Here is a 21,140-nt window from a genome sequence, read left to right on the forward strand (position 1 = left end):
TAGGAAGAAGGGTTCAGGCTCTCTATCTATTTACTGTTTGGTTTCTGCAATGAATCCTGCTGAGAGCAACTTTTATTCTGTAACAGCTAACTTCTGTTACAGAATAACGTTTAAAATATACATTACAACAAATAAAAAAAAGATGCTCATCTCTAATATTTTCTTGCTAAGTCTGCAAGTATCAAATCACTCCCAAGATTTATGGTGCCCTTTTAATTTCTCTGCAGCCAATGGTGACAAAAGATAATCTACAAAGCTTGAATTGAATGGTAGCTTCTACAAATACCTGGTAATTCACAATAAGTCATAATTTACTCAGTGGCTTCTCTAAATTATGTAATAATGGTGTGCCACAAGGTTATTTTTTTGTTTGGTTGGTTGTTTTTTTGTTTTGTTTTTCTTTTTGAGACAGACTGTCCCTCTTGTTACCCAGGCTAGAGTGCAGTGGCGCTGTCTTGGCTCACTGCAACCTCTGCCTCCCAGGTTCAAACAAATCTCCTGCCTCAGCCTCCCAAGTAGCTGGGATTACAGGCATGAGCCACCATGCCCTGCTAATTTTGTATTTTTAGTGGAGACAGGGTTTCTCCACATTTAGGCTGGTTTCAAACTCCTGACTGCAGGTGATCCACCCACTTAGACCTCCCAAAGTGCTGGGATTACGGGTGTGAGCCACCGCGCCTGGCCCACAGCTCTTAAAACATATTTCATTCAGTGATTCTTAGAGGACAGCTTCCAAATGTCTCAAGTTCAATAGCAGTTTGTTTTCCTCTCTGAAGCTCATATATACTTTCAGATTTGAGAGTATGAATGGTATAGACTTTAAAAATTTTGCGGACTCTGGAACTGAAGAATTACGTAAGTAAGATACACTTCTTATAATAATTTAACCTTGCCATATTCCCTTGAAAAGATAGTTATTCCAGTTATTATCTATTTTAAAGGGAAATTTCTACATTGATAAATTTCCAAAAATGTGTGATGATAACAAGTGAGAAAAAATACAAAGTAAGCAGTGCTTAAGACTGATCCCATTAAACTGAGAGCAGAGTAAAAAAAAAAAAAAAAAAGAAAAAAAAAAAAAGAAAAAAAAAAAAAAACACACAGAAGAAAACCATTTTTGATTGTGATGAGGATTTTTTTTTAACCAAAACATACAAGTCCCAAAATAAGTCTGTGTATGTCCTTACACTCAAAGGCCTAGCACAAAATCTATTTTAATTCACCATGTTAGTGGTGCTATCTTGGGCTTTGCTTTGCTCACTTGAGTTACTCATAATGATCAATAAAATTTTGCAAACAGTTTTGCACCTCACCTAACTTTCATGCTTACCTTATCTCATCCCACCCCACCATCCTTACACCTTTGTCCCCAAAAGTACAACTGAGGGATGTACTTGGCCATCTGCTTTGTTTGATCATTTGAGCTACTTTTGCAACACACACCTTTGAACATCTAAATCATTATTTATTCCAAAGAGTACAGAGCACCTCCCATTTCTTCCTAACATTACATAAAGTGGTTAAGAAACATTTGGTAACTCTTAATTTTTTCCAGATGTTTCTGTCAAGCCAAACACCCGTCACTTTTTGGGGTGATGCCTTTCAGTTTTTAGATCCTCACCTTGATAGGCATGAGGAAGGATTCTTTTTTGTTTCTCCCTTGTTTACTTGGCAGCCTCTTCTAGACTGTGAGAAGTAACGATTGATCATTTTCCATACTCATCCACAGCCCTCTCTGTGGCCACATGTAAATTCACCAATGGATAATTAAGCAGCAGACACATCCAATAAATATAATAAATAAATTTGATTTTTTTTCCTTTAGTAATTGGTTTCATCTGACTGCGTCTCATTATGTGTGGGGATATATAAATAGGATTAGAGAGGAGAAAAATTAGATGCTGGGTCACACAAGTTGTGGAGCCCTAACCGCTGTGAAATGCTTTTCTGATAATTATGTTATTATTCATGGGGTTAAAATATAGAGAAGCCGGTTTGTGCCTTCTTAAGAAGTTTCAGTGAGGTTAAGAATAAAACTGGTGGCAGTTCATTACTGTAAGAAAATGGTGGCCAACTACAGAATAAATGTTCCTCTGTGTCCCCTTCCCACTAATTCACACTGCCCTTTTCTTGGGCCTTTGTTGAATCCATGCCAGTAGTGCCAAACCTTGACTTAGGTCTCCAGTTCCAGGTACCATATCACACCAGGCTACATGAATAGAAATGAGCTGGACACACTGGAAGACAGAGTTGTATGCAATTACTGCCTGAGAAAATCCCAAAATGAAATAAAACCAAACCACCTTTCTAATACGATTTAGACACAAAGAGCAAAAATCTTTATTTGCATTTTTGTCAAAAAGTACAAACCCCTATTGTCATTTTCTTTCTTAGACATCCTTTTGGTATCAAAAGACTTTTACCACCAGATTTCGCTCTTAGAGGTGCACAGATTACATGGCCTGTCTTGGGAATCTAAAAACTGCTTATTGAAGGAATTTTTTTAAAAATAAAGAATAAAATATACTGTAGCTTTAATTTGCCTATGTTTCTTCTAAGTGATTTCTACTGAAATGTGTGGTATATAACTATATACTCTTACATATGAAATGGATTAGAAAAATTATCATAATTAAGATTGGAGAGTCTGTTGCAAGGAGTTATCCAGCAATAAATATGATTTTAGCTATATAGATATTTACTGTTTAGACTAGCCATATGCATGAATATAGCTATCTTCTCTCATGGTTCAGTTTTATTCTTAGAAATAATCTAGGAACCTAACTTGACTATTTCCAACATTTACAATGAAATTTTGAAGTGACTTTTTTTTTTAAAAAAAGATGTTACAAATATAGCAAGCAGCTTATACAATTTTCTGAAATAATTATTTCACATTATGAGATTTTTTAACCTCTGCCAAAATCATTTCTATTTAGTAGTTTTTTTTTCCACAAAGACTCTTATTGTTCTAATTGAAGTAGGAGAGATGTCAAAATATTGAGTATCAGTGAAGTTCTATGCAATAATAATGATATTTAAATGTAAACTTTTTCCATGAGAATGCTCTGTGATATGTCCCACCTCAAGATTTAGAATCGGTATATCATCATTAGTATCAATTTCACCTTCATCATATGAATTACCGCCTTCTGCTTTAGTCCCTGTCTCCTACTAGGTAAATTAAAAACTGCAAAACCTAAATAAACAAAAGAAATGACTTATTCTTTGGAACCAAATTCATAAATGAGTTCTTTATTTTATAAGGTACATAACTCCCCTTTATATAACTTAATAAAAGCACTTTACAAAAGTCATATTAACAGAAATGATTACAAAACTTCTAATATTTTTTAAATAGGCTTAACCTTACATATAGCTAAATAATTTAGTCATCATAGCAGTAAAATTGACTGGCTTTTTGAAAGCAGGGTTCTACACGTTTATAGATGTGCGTCACATTCCAGAAATCATAAACTCATGTAATAGTAAGGATGAATGAGCTGAAAACTTCATATTTATGTTCCAAAAACCTATAGCGGAACTGAGTTAGAGATGGAAGCTACACTGGGCATTCTCCACAGGTCGTCTAAACAAATTTCCAGGTGAGTCAAGCCTCTCTCAAAGAATTGCTGTCAAGTCCTGAGAAGTCTCACCTTTCAAAGAAACCATCTCTTTCCTCCCAAATGATGCACTCTTATATTTCCCAAGACAGAGGTGGTCCTTTAGCATCTACCAAGAATATGCTGACAGGAGCCACACAGTGCTAATAAGGAAAGGGAGTCAATTGTTCCATCAAAAAATAGAAAAAAAAATCTTTATGGGGAATATAGAGTCTATTCTAACATATTAGCTGCGTTATTTGGTTTCAGTTTCTCTTTATTAAATTCACAGGAAAAGTGTTAAAATACCTGCACTCTTTTCATTCGTAGTACAGCCGAAAAGCACATTACTGTACTTCTTCCCTGATCATTCTTTTTGCCTAAAAAGCTCGTAATTCTATACTTAGGAGAGGTGGACCAATGAAAGTCTGGCAGTATAAATGAAGGAACTTTATTTGCAAACTATTTCCCAGATGCTTCCTTTTTTTTCCCATTAAGAATTCATAAAAAGGATGCAGTACTTCAGTTTCAGAATCATATTATAGTATATGATATATTAAATGGACTAGAGTCACGAGTAACATGAATTTTAGAGAAAACATTTTCTACCTCTATAATTTTATGAAATCTTTTGGAAATATGAGCAGGACCAGGTATATTATCCTTATATTGCACACTCTTAACACAGCTAAAATAATTAAGTTAAGTAGTGATTTAGCTTTGTTAAGTAGAGAAAACAACCCCAAATAATTTTTTTAAAAGTCTGTTGCTAATAGTGCATAGTACTGAACAATGTGAATGTTCCCTTTATAAAGCAAAATATAAACCAGAAGTACAAAGAATATTTTGACAAAACTATTTGCTTTCAGCAAACAAGGCTCTTATAAAATTATTATCCTGTTAAAAAATATATCACGTTAATCAAATACTGCTATGTCCCCTACCACTGAGAATGTATCAAAAGACATGTCCCCTCCCCCCACACAATATATATATATTTCCAAACACACACACATACATATGTCTTGCCATGATCCCTCAAGGTTGGGAAGCTGTGGTATATACTATAAGTACAGAATGGGAGCTTTCTCCTTGTGAGTACACCAGGGCTACTAGGAACTGGCAGTTCAAAGAACAAAACTGTTGCTTCACACAAAGTAGTGAGAGACAGTAACATAGGCTTTTCACATTGCCCCCTTCAAGCTAAGTAGTTTGATGCTAAGTTGTGCCTCTTTAAGCCTGCCTCTCTGTTTAAGCTTTAGCTCTCAAATGGGGAGTGAAGAAAAGGCCTTTGGAAATGACCTTGACCATATTTCACCAGAAATCACGTCTTGAAATTAATCTGCACAGAAATAAAACAATGAAAAAAAAATCTATCCAAGCAGGTTTTCCTTAAAAACACACAAGTAGTTCAAAGTTCCCTTCAATTGCACAATGAAAAAATAGCAATTAATGTTAAGAAACATTCAGTAGCTGTAGCATAATAAACGCTTCACACATACAGAGAAACCTCCATTCTTATCAAAATGAAAGTAGAAACTCTAACAATACAGCCAAATGTGACTGACAAGTTCCATGAATCAACAGTCTCGGATACCTGTCCGTCTACAGAGCCATCTCCTCAAGTTAACTTCTCCCCAGTAAGTCCAATGCCATGCTGAAATGTAGCAGGAAGACCAGTTGAAAGGAAACTAAGTTACCAGCAAGGGTATCAGGATGATAGTATTATTCTCATGCATTAACCTGAAACCAACACCAGGCACAAAAAGTTAAAATAACCTAAGTTAAGATTTAATTTAAAAAAGTAATCATTATGATAATAACAAACCCATCAAAAAGCCACAAACACGATACCACACCAAACTATGTAAGAGTAATACAAATCCAGTTGATCAAATAGTAATCTAACCTGGCATCACACCCAAAATGTAGATATGTTTAATATTTTAACACAAATTCTCAGAGCTTTTCAGAAGTTGCCAGGAAACTAGAAGTAGAAAGAGGGGTGGGTGGGTAAAAAAAAAACAAACAACCTCAGTAGGAAGAAAGAAAGTTTCTTTAAATCAATGTACTCAAAGTCTTCGAGTCTAGTGAAGATACTGAAACTGAAGCTAATTTTGATGTTTCATAAATAAATTCAAGATCTGACTATGTTACATAACAATTAGAAATCTTGCCCCATGGGCCTAGCAAAATAAATCCTTAGCCTGGTCAGTTATCTTTTCATACACATGTGTGTGGAATATGCCAGAGAAATAATACAGCTGCCCAGCATGGGGTATATTGCTTTTTGGTTTGGGTCCTAGAATTAGAGAGAATCATGATGCTTTAGGTGCCTTGGGTTCTTAGGATTGAAGTTAACTATATGAAAACATTTTTCTTTAGTACCCAGACAAACAAATGCTTCACTCAAAGACAACTGTGGTCTTAATGAATGCAAGTTGGGTTTTTCCCCCACTAACTTGCTGAAGACAGTACATTCAAAGGTCCATGAAAATATTTTAAAACAGCGATATTGCCATCTCAAGGGACCCATGAATAAGCTGAGCTTTCATTCTAAATAAAATGCCTTATTACTATCAGCAGATTACAAAGGAAGGAATAAGCTTTAGGTCTCAGGAATTCCAATCACAATTTTAAGAAAGGCTTTTGTCAACACAGGGGACCCAGAACAGTAGAATTTGCATGGTGCCTTAGAGTAGGTGTTTTCTTGATAAAAGAAGGTCTGACTAGTTGAGTTAATTTACAGTTTGTTTTGTTTTTAGTGCTAAACAGCCTTCACTGTTTCATGCAGTTCTTCCAACATTAGTTATGTTTACATTAAAACAAAGTTTCAGAGTATTATTGCAAAGGTACTCTTTGCACACAGATAAGTTGCTGCTCTATGATATGGCAACCACATAGCAGAAGGAGGCTTCCTTGAATAACAACATTTTCCTTCTGCAAAATATATGTGTCTCAGAGTATCCCTGAGCTGGATGTATCCCTCACCTGAGTTTAGAGTTCAGGGTTTCTCAGGATGATGATACATGTGCAAAAACTACAACCTGCTGTACCACAGAGGTTCCCTTCCTCCATTTAAGCTGCCATTATGTTAGTTCATTTTTCCATGGCTTAGCAGAAATTTTACAACTATACACTGATTCCCTTCTAAATTGCTGATTTGCCTTTGCTTACTGGCCCTTCAGTTTTTCTACTGAACTGGAACTGAAAACTTAGGAGGAAAAAAGCAAAACAAATAAAACATGGTAATGACTAGGCACCCTCCAAAGAACTTTAAATGATATGAATGCATTAAAGTACTGTTGTAGATTAATTTTTAAATAATATTTAAAACAGATCCTGCCAGCCAGAGTTACAGAGTGAGTTCTATTTTTAAGAAAAGAGTTAGAGTTCAATTTGCATTCATTATGCTGGCTATTTTAAATAATTTTATTCCATGTGTATGCAGAACCCCCCCCCCCCATTGACAGGATGCCACTTCAAGTAAGATCTGAGAGAAATTGCTGTACGTGTCTCACAATTTTGAATAAAACAGTACAGTGATCTCCCTCTTTCTCCACAGCCCTAAATTTATTATTAAGTAAATTTAGCAATAGCTAAATCACCGAAGTCCAGGACAGTATGTGGTGCACTAAAGCACTTATATGTTTATTATCTTGGCAAGCAACATGGGTAGTGGTGTCTATTATTGCCTCCTGCAAATCTGTAGCAATGTGATGCAAAACAGCATTTTTAAAGAAATTCTCTTTTGGAATGCAAATGATCCCTCCCGCAATTTTGAATATTTTAGCCAGCATGTACCATACAGTAGTTCTGGAATCACTGGCATCTGTCATGCTGTCAAAACTGAGTCAAATGCATTGTACTCCTGGAGAACGATAACCTTAAACAGCAATGCAACGTTAAAATGCATCCTAAAAAAAAAAAATCCCTATAATTGCGATGAACATTAGAGAGAAACCGGCAGTCCTTCTGCAGGGAAATAACAGTCTGCTCTAGCATTTTTCCCCTCCCCCCGGAAACTCATGCAACTAATGATGACCTCCCGAAGTGCCGAATTTAAATGTTCCAGCATTCATCTGAGGATGAAGGAGGAAAAAAAAAATACATAGAAAACCATGAAACAAGTTGTAAACTGCACAAACGCAAGGAGAGAGAGAAAGAGAACTGCAGCTGATTCAGGAGCGATTGCAGAATGAGGAGCAACAGAAAGGAAACAAGAAAGAAAGAAAGGGGAAAAAATAGCCTTAAGCATTAAAGAGTAAGAAGTGAAAAACATTTACCAGCAGCTCGGTCAGTAGCTTCGCTCCCTGACACCATCTACATAGATAACTTAGCCTAGAGTCTTCGGTCCCAGCTCGCTTTGGAGCAAAATTCCTTCACTTCGAGGGGCAACACACACCCTCAAGAAAGAGAGAGAGGGAAAGAAGGGGAAAAAATAATCCCAAAGACCAAGACAGGCTTTCCCCCTCCTCCCTCTTACCCGCCCCCCGGACTCCCCAAACGGTGCTCGCTTCTGCACAGTTCTGCCGGTTGTGCCGCTGAGCTGCTGCCGCTGCCGATGTTGCCGCGGCGGCGGCTGCTGCTGCTGCTGCTGCTGGTGCTGCTGCTGCTGCTACTTCGGAAACGATTAGGAGGAGGACGCCCAAGCACGACCTGAGCCTGCGAGCCACCCAGGACCAATGTGCAACCTGCTTTGGAATCAAACCCATAACACACGCACGCACACCCAGTGGCTCCTGCACGCGAGCCCTCGCGCGCACACACGCGCTCGCCCGCGCGCCGCACAACACACGCGCGCACACACACACACGCACACACACGCGCGCGCGCCCGCACACACACACACACACACACACACACACACACGCACAGCGCTGTGCGCCGCCAGCCCGCCAGCCTCGCGGTCCCTGAATGGGGAGTACGAGCCAATCCCTGGGCCCCGAGAGCGCGCACCGGCCCAGGCCGCCGGGGCTGGGTGGTGGCGCTGGGGCTGCAGCTGCTGTGGCTGCGGGGTACGCAGCCAGGGAGGGGCTCACGGCTGAGAAAGAGGGGCGCTAGGGACACGCGCACCCCTTTGTCTGCAGAGAGAACCCCAGTCGGGCGTTTCCAAGCCCAGGAACTGAGCGCGCAAGCCCCGGGCGGCTCGGAGTTCAGCTCGGCTCTGGGATTAGCCTGGGGAGGCTTGGATCCCTGGCTGCAAGCACCGAGGAATCCGCTCTGCGAAACCCGATGCACCGCAGCTACACCCGGGTCACTGCGAACAGGGGAGCTCAGCAAGCCTTGGGGTCCTGCAGACGACCCGAGCCTGCTCTGGCTCTCGCGAGCATGCCCAGTGCTCGGCTGGACCCAGACCGCTTCTTCCAGGGTTAGGAACCGCAGAGCAGGGCAGAGCCGAGCTCTGTAGCTTCCTGAGAGAAGCAAAGGCTCCAGAGCCTTCAGCCGCTGCTCACCTGCCTCACCTTGGCTGCCCGGTCGCCCTGAACCTGCACCCAAGGACGTAGTAATGGGGAAGCTAGACTTCCAGACCTCAGAGAGGAGTTACTTCTTTTTTTTTCTTTTTTTCCATAAAGAGAATCTATCAAAAGAAACAATTCTTAGCCCAGGAAAGGCTGTTTCAGTTTACAGGGTAATTAACAGAAAATCCAGCAGGGCCTGGCGGTTTTAATAGTAACAGCTGAACGGGTATTGCTTGCTTACCATGTGCAGGCTCTGCGGAATGTGTTGCCTGTGAATTATCTGATTTTAACCTGTTCGAACACTGTATGATCCACCCTAGGAGGAAACCGAGGCCCCAGAATGTTAGCAACTGCCAGTATATCAGACCCAACACATCAGGAATCTAAACCGTGCAGTCTGACCCTTAGTCACTGGAGATAGGATGAGGAGTGTGGATGAACGCTAGGCAAGTACAGCAAGGTAAAGTCCTGGTGGGTGTTTGGGTGATAACATCCTCTGGCCTTCAAGCTGTACCTGGCTTGTTGTGTTCAATGACCTACAAACCTTAAAAAACTGCGTGCCTGAAATCTGCCAATGTCATGATAGTACTAATATTAGTCATACTTATCTCTTGATTACATACTCTTGGTCGCGGTTTTATTTAGGTGCCATCTTAATCTTTAAAGGAACTCTGTAAAGAAACTATGTATCGTACCCCCCTTCTACATATGAGGAGACAGTGAGATGTGGTGTTACTTCCATCAAGGGACAGGCCTGACTGAAGGCACCGTCTGTCCTCCTGCAAGGTCTATGCTGCTTTCACTACAATTTGCATCTTCTTTAGTTGCCTTCTTAATAAAGCCATGGGATGAGGCCATGGCAATTACTTTTGATTTCATTCAAGAAATTCATTGATTTTGTAACATTCACTCATTCAAGGATATTTACTGAACACTTACTTCCTTCAAGGTGCTATCCTAGCTGTGGCAGAGGATGACAAAGGCATCGTCTACATACTCTTTGGGCTTGTCTTCTAACAAGAAGACAGTGATCATATGCTGAAAATGCTAATGAGGGGAATTTACTCAAGGCTTGCTAGGAATACGTTTCTCACCCCTCTTCATCTAGCAAACTCCTATTTATCCTTCATCTATCTTCCAGCAGCAACTTCTTCAGGGAAGTGGTCTGAGATCTTTCTGGCTGATTACAGGTGTTCAAGGCATCGTGTAACTTTAAAAAACTTGTAGATTCAATTTTCCATTTGTGTTAGGACTTAGCTAGTATATGTCTTCTAGACACACACAAACCCTCTAGACTGTAAACTCCGTGGGTACAAGAATGTGTCTTTTTTAATCAAATCCACTCTCACTCTCTAACACACACACACACACACACACATACTTCTCTTGTTGGAATAAGTATAATAATTCTTAGGTGGGGGAGCTGTTTATATTCCCAGTTCACAGATGAGTAAAATGTGGTTGAGAGAGATTAAGTAGCTTGCAGAAGGTCACATATCTGGATAAGTGGCAGAGAAAGACTCCAACACAGGTCTGTCTGGTGCTAAAGTCCATGTGACTAAACTCTGTCATGTTGTCCAATAGCCCATCAGACTACATGAAAGGGGATCCTGGGACATATGGTAGACAGATGCTGGGGATGACATTATGGGGGAATACAGAGATAAATCATTCAGTATAGTAAGAATTAAAGAGGCATGCAGTAGGATATTCTGGTTTCTTTCTTTTTTTTTTTTTTTTTTTTTTTGTGATAGGGTCTTGCTCTGTCACCAGGCTGGAGTACGGTGGTACAATTTCTACTCACTGCAATGTTTGTCTCCCAGGTTTAAGCGATTCTCGTGCCTAAGCCTCTCCAGTAGCATTACAGGTGTGTGCCACCACACCAGGCTGGTTTTTGTAATCTTAGTAGAGATGGGTTTTTGCCATGTTGGTCATGCTGGTTTTGAACTCCTGGACTCAGGTGATCCACCCCACTGGCCTCCCAGAATGCTGGGATTATAGACATGAGACACTTTGCCGAGAATATTCTTAATCTACTATTGGGTACCCACCATGTGCTAGGCACCCTGCTTAGATTTTTTTTTTTTTCTCATTTTATCCTTAACAACAATTCTTTCGGCTAAGTGCTTATATTTCCAATTTACAGGCAATGAAACTAAGGCTCCCAACAAACCTAAACCTGCTGGACTATAAACTCCACAGGGAGAGTGATATGTCTATTTTTATTTCCCATTTTATCTCATAATATCTGGCAGCTAAAGTCACTCACTGTCCCTCTCTCAATCCCTCTCTTACACACACACACACACACACACACACACACACACACACAAGCAACTTGCCCAAGGTCTTACAGCTAGTAAGTGGCAGAGTTAGGATTTGAACCTAGGTCTGTTTGACTTCACAGTTTCGGAGGAGATTGGTATGGGGGCAAGGTGATGTCGGTGTGGTGTTGCAGTTTAGCCAGGCTATAGTATTTGATAATGCCCAAGGATCTATCTGCCAGGGAGAGGTACTGCGGGTGCATTTTCCCCTTCATCAAATCGTATAAGGAATTTGAGATTCAGAGACTTAAAGTTATTTTACCAAGGTCACAACCAGTGTCATAATGCAGAGCTACATTATAAACCCAGGCATCTCTCACTGCAGACATGTGGTATAGGACGTTATAAGTGGCAGCAGGGCTATCCAAGATTTTCAGCAGATCCTGGCTGCGGGAGCCAGAGGGGCACCCTCACTCAGAGAGGACATGCTGCCCGGTGCCAAGCAAGCCTCTGCACCACCCCTCCCACCTGTTACCTCTCCTCAAGGCTCCACCTTTGTTCAGGCCCCTGTTCCTCTGCCTTTTCAGGCCTTACCTGTAACCCAATGCCTCACCGCCTCCTTGCTCATTGTCAGCAGCAGCAGTGGCTACAAGCCACGGGAAAGTAAAAACTGCATTTTGTACAGCTCTGCTTCTAAGCTGACTGCTGGGCATGCTCAGTGATAAAGGGAAGCTTTGATTACAAATAGGAAGCTTTTGTTAAACACCTTTCCATTTCGGAGTATTACTTTGTAACTGGATCAGTGTGTGTAGCCCTTTGCAGAGATCTTAGCCTATACCAATCAGGTCTGTGAGAATGAGATCCTTCCATATGGAAAAGTATCTCAGTCTTTTGCATCCTCTACCTTATCTCCAGCATTCATCTCCCTGTTCTGTCCTCTCTGTAGGTGCACACAAAGAGCATCCACAAATTGTATCCATTCTGTTTACATACCTCACAGCTACAGACATATGCATCCAGCTATAAATACACACTAGCCCCTGATTTGTCTCTTGAAATTGTTTGGCTATTATTTAACCTGCTCTACACTGAAATATTATGAACAAAGTGAGGTTTCTAAGAAAAGTTTAAATATTAACCCCTCTTTCCTCCCTCCTCCCCACTACGATAAAGGTATTCCCTAGAAAACACTTCAGGCAGCAGAAAGGTCTCAGGGATTTTTGATACCCCCTTCCTATGTATATGATAGGTTGATTTTTGTTCACATGTGCAGTGCAATCCTTAACTCATGATAAGAATAACCAGTTAAGAAAGGCATGAAGGGCAACCTTCAAGGAAAATTTTGCAGAAAACTTAAAATGTTAGTTGATATTCTGCTGGGGAACCCAGAACACGAACTTTTAAGCTTTTTGAGAAGTCATGTAACACTTATAATGCTAAGTACTTTAATATAGATCATCAGAGTTATTCTTCGTAGCAACTCTGCAGCAGGTACAGCCATGATCCCCATTTTATAGACAGAGAAACAGAGGCTTCAAAAGAGCAAATCAGATACAGCCAACTTATACAACTAGTAAGCATCCAAGGTGGAAAGCAATGCCAGGCTTGCCTGCTGACTAATTCTGTACGGTGAACTCTGCATTCTGCTGTCTCTAACTTCTCTCATCCATTTGCACACGGAGGCAGATGTAGGGAGGGGTGATGGTGACGGCTTATTTTTACTTAGTGTGCGCAACACTTCATGTACAGTAGTATCATTATTTTCCAAGAACACTTAAACTCAGGCTAGCCTCTCGAAGGGAGCCTTATTTGTTTTATTTGGCAAATTAGAAAACTGATGTACATGGAGCTTGGAGGGCAAGACCAAACAAAACGAGTGTCACTGGAGCAAAGGCATCTGAGTTCTCATTGATGAGCCTTTATTCCCTTTGCTTTTAAATAGCATTGCACTGTAATTGTCAGTCATTTCCCAGGTCACACAGTCTCAACAGACATTCTCATCAATTTTGTAAAATCCTTTACAGGGGATATGTACTAGAGAATTCTCACTTTCATCAGGATGGGAAATTTAGAAGTAGAAACAAACTGATTGTTTTTAATCACTGCAATTCTCCATGTTTGTTTCCAGTGTTTTCTACATCCTTTAAAAGATTTAGTAGACATTGTGACTTCCTACTTTTAAGAGAGATCAGGAAAAACCCTTGAGAATATCATCTCAATCAGGCAGATTAAGTCGATGCCATTAGTTTACTTATGTGGCGGCATTTGCATTTTTTGTATAGGGCACCTTGTATAGAAAAGGGTAACCAATGAGATCTTGGTTCTATAATTTAAGGGTAGAAAGCTTGTTTGGTATGTTGAACGACAATTATTTATCTTTCCAGAAATGAGCTAGAAAAAAAAATGATGTCTGAGAACCTCACACAGATGTAATAGTACGGTTTGAACATCCCCAATCCAAAAACTTGAAATCTGAAATGCTCCAAAATGGGCAACTTTTTGAGCACCAGTATGACTCAAGTGGAAAATTCCATGCCTGATAGCTTTACTTTCTGATGGCTCAATGTACACACATTTTGTTTCATGCACAAAATGATTTAAAATATTTTATAAAATCACTTTCATATTGTATATAAACAGTATATGAAAGTTAAATGAATTATGTGTTTACACCAGTCCAATCCTTAAGGTGACTAATTATATATATGCAAATATTACAAAAATCTGAAAAAATAACTCTGAAACATTTCTGGTCCCAGGCATACTGGATGGGCAATACTCAACTTGTCTCTGAATTTAAATTCCAAAAACCCTTTACATATTTGCTCAGAGCCCACAGAGAATTAGAAAACCAGAGGTAAAATGTTTTTACCAGAAAATTAATAATAAATACCCAGCACTTTGGGAGGCTGAGGCAGGCGGATCACGAGGTCAGGAGTTGAAGACCATCCTGACCTACATGGTGAACCCCGTGCTACTAAAAATACAAAAATTAGCTGGGCATGGTGGCGGGCACCTGTAATGCCAGCTTCTTGATAGGCCGAGGTGGGAGAATCACTTGAACCTGGGAGGCAAAGTTTGCAGTGAACCAAGACTGCACCATTGCACTCCAGCCTGAGCAACAGAGTGAGACTCCGTCTCAAAAAAAAAGAAAAGAAAAGAAAAAAGAAAGTTACTAATAGTAAGAAACAGAAACTGATAACCAGAGGATAAAGAAGATAAAATTAAAATTTTCCATACAAAATGTGAAGGCTTAATTTAATATGTAGGTAAGCCTCCCAATACTGCATTTCAATAGCACTTCTGCATGTCTTTGAATTACAATACTGTAGAATAGCAATGATATTAATGATGTTGACTTTGAATCCATTCTTCGATTGTGGTGTGATGTGCTTTTCCTCCCATAAACCAATGTGTTCCAACACATCTGATCAGCAGCGACTGCCTGGATAGGCATTTGGAGGCCATATCTACACCACTGTCATTGTTCTGAGTGATGAGACTGATTCGTTGATGGCTGCTATTGGTAAGAATCCAGTATAGTGCTGTAAACGCTGTGCATTCCCCAAACACAGGGCCAATCCACATTTCCTAGGTTTATCTTCTATCCTTTTCCCTACCTAGGCCCTAGTCAAATGATTCTCATAAACCATAATTTCCTTTGTCTATGGTTTTCCCCTCTTATTTGCCTCCATCTGGAATATCACCCAACCCCCATCAGTTCCACAAGCCAAGTCCTCTTTCAATATCCCACTCAGGCATCATCTACTCCAAAAAGGCTTCCCTGAATGCCCCAGCCAAAAATCCTCCCCCTCTTCTGACGGTGCTTCTTTGTTGGTGTTCATCATGTCTCCTTTATATTAAGGTTATTTATGTTCTTGCCTTCTCTTTCCAGCTGGACAACAAACCCCTTGAATGCAATAACCCTGTCCAGATCATCTTTGAATCCATCACTGTGATTCACACAAAGACTTGCACTGAATAAAGTATATGTTATAGGAATATATAAATAAATGAATGGCGGGTGCTCAATATTTGTTGAATTAATAGACATAAGATTATTATTACTATTCTCCTGCAATGTCACAAAGAGATTAAGTTATGCTTTGTAGGCCAGAGAATAGGGCTGATGCTTTGGAGGCTCTATGAGTAGCTAGGCTCTGGGGAGATGGTGACACAGCACCAGCTCTAGAGCAGGTCAGAGGGCAGTAGAAGAGACAGGAATGTAGATGCCCATATGTAATAGGTGAAGCTGATAACGTGAGATTCAACAGGATTTTTTGTTTGTTTGTTTGTTTTGAAATTGCTTTCAGGTTAATAAAAAGCTGATAAGCACATTGGATTAGAAAATTTTATATAATATTCTGATGCATTTCCTGTCAAGGGGCTCAGTCCTAAAAGAACCTTTTGCATTTGTTAATGTGTGTGCATGCGTGCATTTTCACATGCTCATGCTTGCTGGGATGTGTAGAACAAAAGAAGCATGCAGAGATTCCACACGATCTTTTGAAATGTCTCCAAAAAAAAAAAAAAAGAAACTGATGATTCCTTTTAGACGAAAGAGAAAAGAGAAAACATCCCTGAATAAATAATACCTTTCAAGAGGCTTGATACATTGTAAGGAGCATTTTCACTGATTGGTAGAAATTCTTTTTGATTAATTAATTAGTTAATGTTTTCAAAGCATTTTCAAGATGAAAAACATTTTGCGAGGGCTATATAATTGTTATTTTTCCTATGCACTCTGGCTTTCCGCATTACTAAGTTTGTTCTTCTCTCCCGTTGCTCACCAAGCCACGTATCCTCACAGAGGCATGGTAGAGAATACTCTCAGAGAATAGAGACATAGAGATGGGTTTCTAATGAGCAGGGAATAAGAAAAAATAACTCTGAAAATACACTTTAAAATGGTATTTGAAATATAATCATACAAGAAAGTGGAGAGGAGCATCATGCTAAAAAACTATTCCTATCCTCTACCAGGAAAATTCCTTTTACTCCCTTGCCAAAAAAAACCCAGGTGCTTTGCATGTTGCTTGGACTAATACCTACAGTTTAGGGAAAAACAATGACTATCTTTTACGAAGTGCTTACTATATTATGGTTATTGTTCTAGTACTTGGCATATATTAATAAAATTTTTCCTCAAAGCAACAGTTTGAGATATTGTTATTATAAGCATCTCACAGTTGTAGAAAATGAGGACTACGGAAGCTAAATTACTCACCCAAGACCATTACAGCTTGGCAGTGACACACCCCAGCACTTGACCGTGATGCTGGGAGGAAGGAAAGGGGGAAAGGAGAATGAAAGCGAAAGAAAGGAAGTAAGAAGGAGGGATAGAAAGGAGAAAGAAGGGAGGGAAAGAGGAGATGAGCCAAAGGTCCTCATTGTTAAAGAGTGTTAGAGATTCTGACTATACCCTACCCCTGCAGTATCTGATGAACACTAATAGATTAATAAATAGAAAATAAATGAGGCCAACATGTCCTACTGGTGAAACTAATTCACGTGGCAAAGGTGATGTGGCTTCATTTCCAAAGTGAAGAACTATATTCAATACAGTCTAATCCAACATTCTGCCCACAGACCCGGGCCCCTAAAATCCTCATTATCATCAAATGCCATGGCACCACAGGAATAATGAAGTCCAGAGTCATGACCCTCTGATTTCCCTTTGGTTAAAAGCAACTGTATAGTTTTTTTTTGTTTGTTTTTGTTTTTTTAAGCTTCTTGATAGAGTGAAAAGAGCAAGGGCTTCAGATGACAGCGTCATAGCACCTCAGCCCCTTACTCGCTGTGTGACCTTGGTCCTCATTACTTAACATCTCTGAATCTCAATCACTCCTATTTACAAAACAGGGACAAAAAAAAAAAAAAAAACTTTCCTCTCTGTGACAATTATTTAATTGTGAAAATACATGGAAAATAACTACAATGCCCAGAATATAGTAGGTGCTTCATTTAAAAAATAATAATAATTCCAACAGTCTGTTTTCCACCACTTCCTTTCCTCTCTTTCTCTCTCTCTCTCTCTCTCTCTCTCTCTCTCTCTCTCTCTCTCTATCTCACATGGCCTGGCCTCTTGAAGAACATGCCAACAAATTCCCAAGCAACAGGCTCCAGAGTGTGAAAAATGGTGGACTAAGCAAAGTCATGCCACTGAAACCCACTGTTTGGTTCAGGTGTGCCTCTCCCCATCCCAGACATTAAAATATCAGTGTGATGAACAAGATGTGTCATCTCTGAAATGGGTGAGCTAATAAGACTCTCAGAACACTGAGACCAAGCGTTAGGCACAACGACAAAAGCGAAAAGTAAGACAGGAGTACAAAAGGTACAGGCCTTCTTGGCTCCAGGTTTCTCATTTAAGGGGAAGTAATTAACAAAGCTCTTTTCAGATATGAGATGTGAAGACGCTAAAGCTCTAGAATCAATGGAGGAAAGTAGCAGAACAAATCCCGCCCTCTCCATCCACTTTAGCTAGGTGATCCCAAGCAGGTTACATGACATTTTTCAGCTCCAGTTTTTCTCATCTGAGATAAGATTCCTAAGCTAACCCATAGAAAGGATTTAGGACAGTATCTGAGTGTTAGCAGTGGCTTTGGAGGTGATGCAGAGGCAACCGTCTCCTGGAGGAAAGACGGGGTTTAAAATAAGCTCTTCGTGCTGAGTGGGGCGGGTGAAGGGGAATAAAGGAATAGAGGAAGGACAGCAGTATTGAGACAGATCTTTCAGACAGTGTACAGGACTGCCAAGGAGCAGCAAAAAGGATGCAATGTGGCTGTCACTTGTATGTGTTTTCCAGAGGCCTCCAGAACCTTCGAGGCTGTGTTCTCTTCACCCACTACACATTCTGAGAGGCACAGGAGACCCTGAGCTCGCTCAGACAGGAAGATATCGAGTGGGTTGGAATTTGACTTCCTATTTTTCTTTCCTTTTTCTTCCCCAAAGCCTTTGAACAGTTCACAGCCATCAACAAGCATCCTCAGAGAAGTAACAGGTTAGGGCAGGTTAGAGCTCTGCCCAGAAACCTGTGAGGAGGTGAGTTATAATAAGAACGCTGTACTCACTGCATCTCCCCGACCTTCTGTCTCGGGTAAAAGAGACGACCTCTGCGGCAGGGCTTCCAGAAGCAGTTGAGAGTGCCCTGTGATTATGTCACACCGACTTGGAGGCGCAGAATGCCCTTCATAGTGAAATGAAGTTGGAAAAATCAGAGCGCAGAGTATTTTTGGTTCTGAGATTAAAAGTAAAAGGCCTGTGTCCTTTCCTGCCAGCCAAGATTCCACCCCACCCTCCTATCCCCAACCAGGAGCACTTCAAAGATACTCCAATAGGAAAGGTTGCCAAATAATTGTCAGAGAGGATTAGTATTATCAGTGACCAAACTGTGAGTCTTTGGTCTTCCGGCAAGCCAAGTGGAAAGTAGTGCCAGCTCCAAAAAGCAGTTTCTATGGAGAGCAGAGAAGTAGCCCTTATTCCAGGGCAAGGGAGTTAGGCAGCATTTGGCACCCCATATGAGCAGACCACTTATTCCTAAAACAGACCAGCTTTAAGGCACGTTGCCCTCACTTCTAGTCCATGATAAAGATCAAACCTGCGAGGTAAAGGCGAGCAATACACAAAGTAGCCATTTAGGGATTTAGATTAGGATAGGTAATTATCCCACTCCTACCCCCAGCCGCATTCCAAATAGGTTCCAAACCTTTACAGACAGCTCTAACAGCCCAGAGCACAGCCATGGTCATGGGGAGGAAAACAGAGAAGGGAACTAAAGCCAGTAATACATCTCACTTGACATTTCAACTGGAGACAAGGTAGCGAAGATGAAGCAAGACAGTGGTTCTAGCAAGGAATTATGTGTCATTCCACTCCCCGAATGTTAACACAGACAGTAAAAGAATGAAATACAAGTTGATTTGATTGCCTAGCTGGAGGAGAAAAGCTGAGAAAGTAAGAGACTACTGGAATATTCTTGTTGGGAATATTTCCTTATCGAGGATCTTCTTATGAGCCATGTTTCTCCTTAAGACAAAAATTGTATCCAAGTGTTTCTTTCTTTAAATTGCCTTATCCTACAGATTTTATCATGTCATCTCTTTCTTAACTACCTTCTATGGCTCCCTCTTGCCTTTAAGATTAGCTTTAAAAGGCATGTCATAACCTTGATCATCTATTTTAAACCTACCATCAAGTACTGTCTAACCCCGCTTTTCAATTATGAACCCCACGTTTTGATTACACAGATTCATGACTGTTTTGTAAATGCATCATGCTCTGTGTACAGCATGGTTTGCTTCTTTCTTTTGCAATGATCTTCCTCTCTTCTCCACATTTGGTAAATTGTTTCTTTTTTCAAAGCTAATGTTAATAGAATAACATTATTCTGAAATCTTTCCAGATTCCTCCTGGAAGAAATCAGAATTCTGTCTTCTGTGATTTATCTTATAGATACTTCATCTTTTTTATATTTGAAATTATTTTACTATATTACTTTGATATGAAACTTATTGTGCTAACATACTGCTAAAATACTGAATTATTTGTGGGCTAGGGGTCTTGCCTTATTCTTATTTGTATGGTAAATGGCTGTCTACAATAGGCAACCCATTATTATTTTTTTTCCCAAATGAAAATAAGACGGGTATTCAGAGTTTGAATATCAATCAGTTCATCTCACCTATTTTATGTTACAATGACTGAGATCATGTGATCATGACTAACGCACTGACCACCATCTGGTGGCAACATGTATAAATTGCAGTATCGAGTTTTAGGATAGGGGTAAATTTTCTGAAATTTCTGCCTGCGAGTTTGACTTTAAAAATAGTGACTAGGAGCCAGGCGGGTGGCTCTCATCTGTAATCCCAGCACTTTGGGAGGCTGAGGCAGGCGGATCACAAGGTCAAGAGATGGAGACCATCCTGGCCAACATGGTGAAACCCTGTCTCTACTAAAAATACAAAAACTTAGGTGGGCGTCATGGCACGCACCTGCGGGCCCAGCTAATCGGGAGGATTAGGCAGGAGAATCACTTGAAACCGGAGGCGGGTTGCAGTGAGCCAAGATCGCACCACTGCACTCCAGCCTGGCGACAAAGCGGGATCTTAAAAAAAAAAAAAAAAAAAAATAGTGACTAGGCAGGGTGCGGTGGCTCATGCCTGCAATCCCAGCACTTTGGGAGGCCGAGGTGGGCGGATTACCTGAGGCCAGGAGTTCAAGGCTAGCCTGGGCAACATGGTGAAACTCCATCTCTACTAAAAATACAAAATTAGCAGGGCATGATGGTGCGCATCTGTAATCCCAGCTGCTTGGGAGGCTGAGGCAGGAGAATCACTTGAAACAGAGAAGCGGAGGTTACAGTGAGCTGAGATTGCACCATTGCTTTCCAGCCCGGTCAATAAGAGCAAAACTTCACCTCAAAAAAAAAAAAAAAACCCCACAGTGACTACACTAAGAGTTACCATTTTATGATCATTTTGCTAACAGATTCTTACATTGATTAGCGGATAACTTCATGGATACTTTTAATGTATTGGATTATGCACCTTCTCCAGTTATTTTCAATTTTAAAATTTTATTCATATGCTTTAAATGGATGCAGTTTATTTTATGTAAATTTTATAAATTTGATATTTTAAAAGTCTATTTACAATAGAGTCTGTGCATTTGTTCCCATAACAAATAAACCTACTCTATGTAAAACAATGCCTTAGACACTGCATTATTAAAAGTTTTCTCTTGGGTTAAAAGAATATAATGTCAATGCATGTGCCCAGCACTTGGCCAACGAGACATCTCCATAAATT

At 40.2% G+C, this 21,140-nt stretch overlaps 1 protein-coding gene across 7 annotated transcripts in view; it reads right to left on the bottom strand.

Moving 5' to 3' along the window:
- The window catches only part of TENM2 (teneurin transmembrane protein 2), a 1,283,391-nt gene extending 1,264,792 nt beyond the window's left edge, over positions 1 to 18,599 (bottom strand). For 6 of the 7 annotated variants that reach the window (XM_032252759.1, XM_032252757.1, XM_032252755.1 and 3 more), the window contains exon 1: positions 7,889 to 8,370. The gene's annotated coding sequence lies outside the window, so the exon portion shown is untranslated. Of the gene's footprint in view, positions 1 to 7,888; positions 8,371 to 18,401 lie in introns of those variants that run through there. The other variant, XM_032252754.1, reaches the window with a different exon arrangement.
- Between the last annotated feature and the right edge of the window lie 2,541 nt (positions 18,600 to 21,140).

The sequence above is a fragment of the Sapajus apella genome, unplaced genomic scaffold (assembly GCF_009761245.1).
Source record: "Sapajus apella isolate SASKATOON/1434 unplaced genomic scaffold, GSC_monkey_1.0 scaffold79, whole genome shotgun sequence".
Classification (NCBI taxonomy): Eukaryota; Metazoa; Chordata; class Mammalia; order Primates; family Cebidae; genus Sapajus; species Sapajus apella.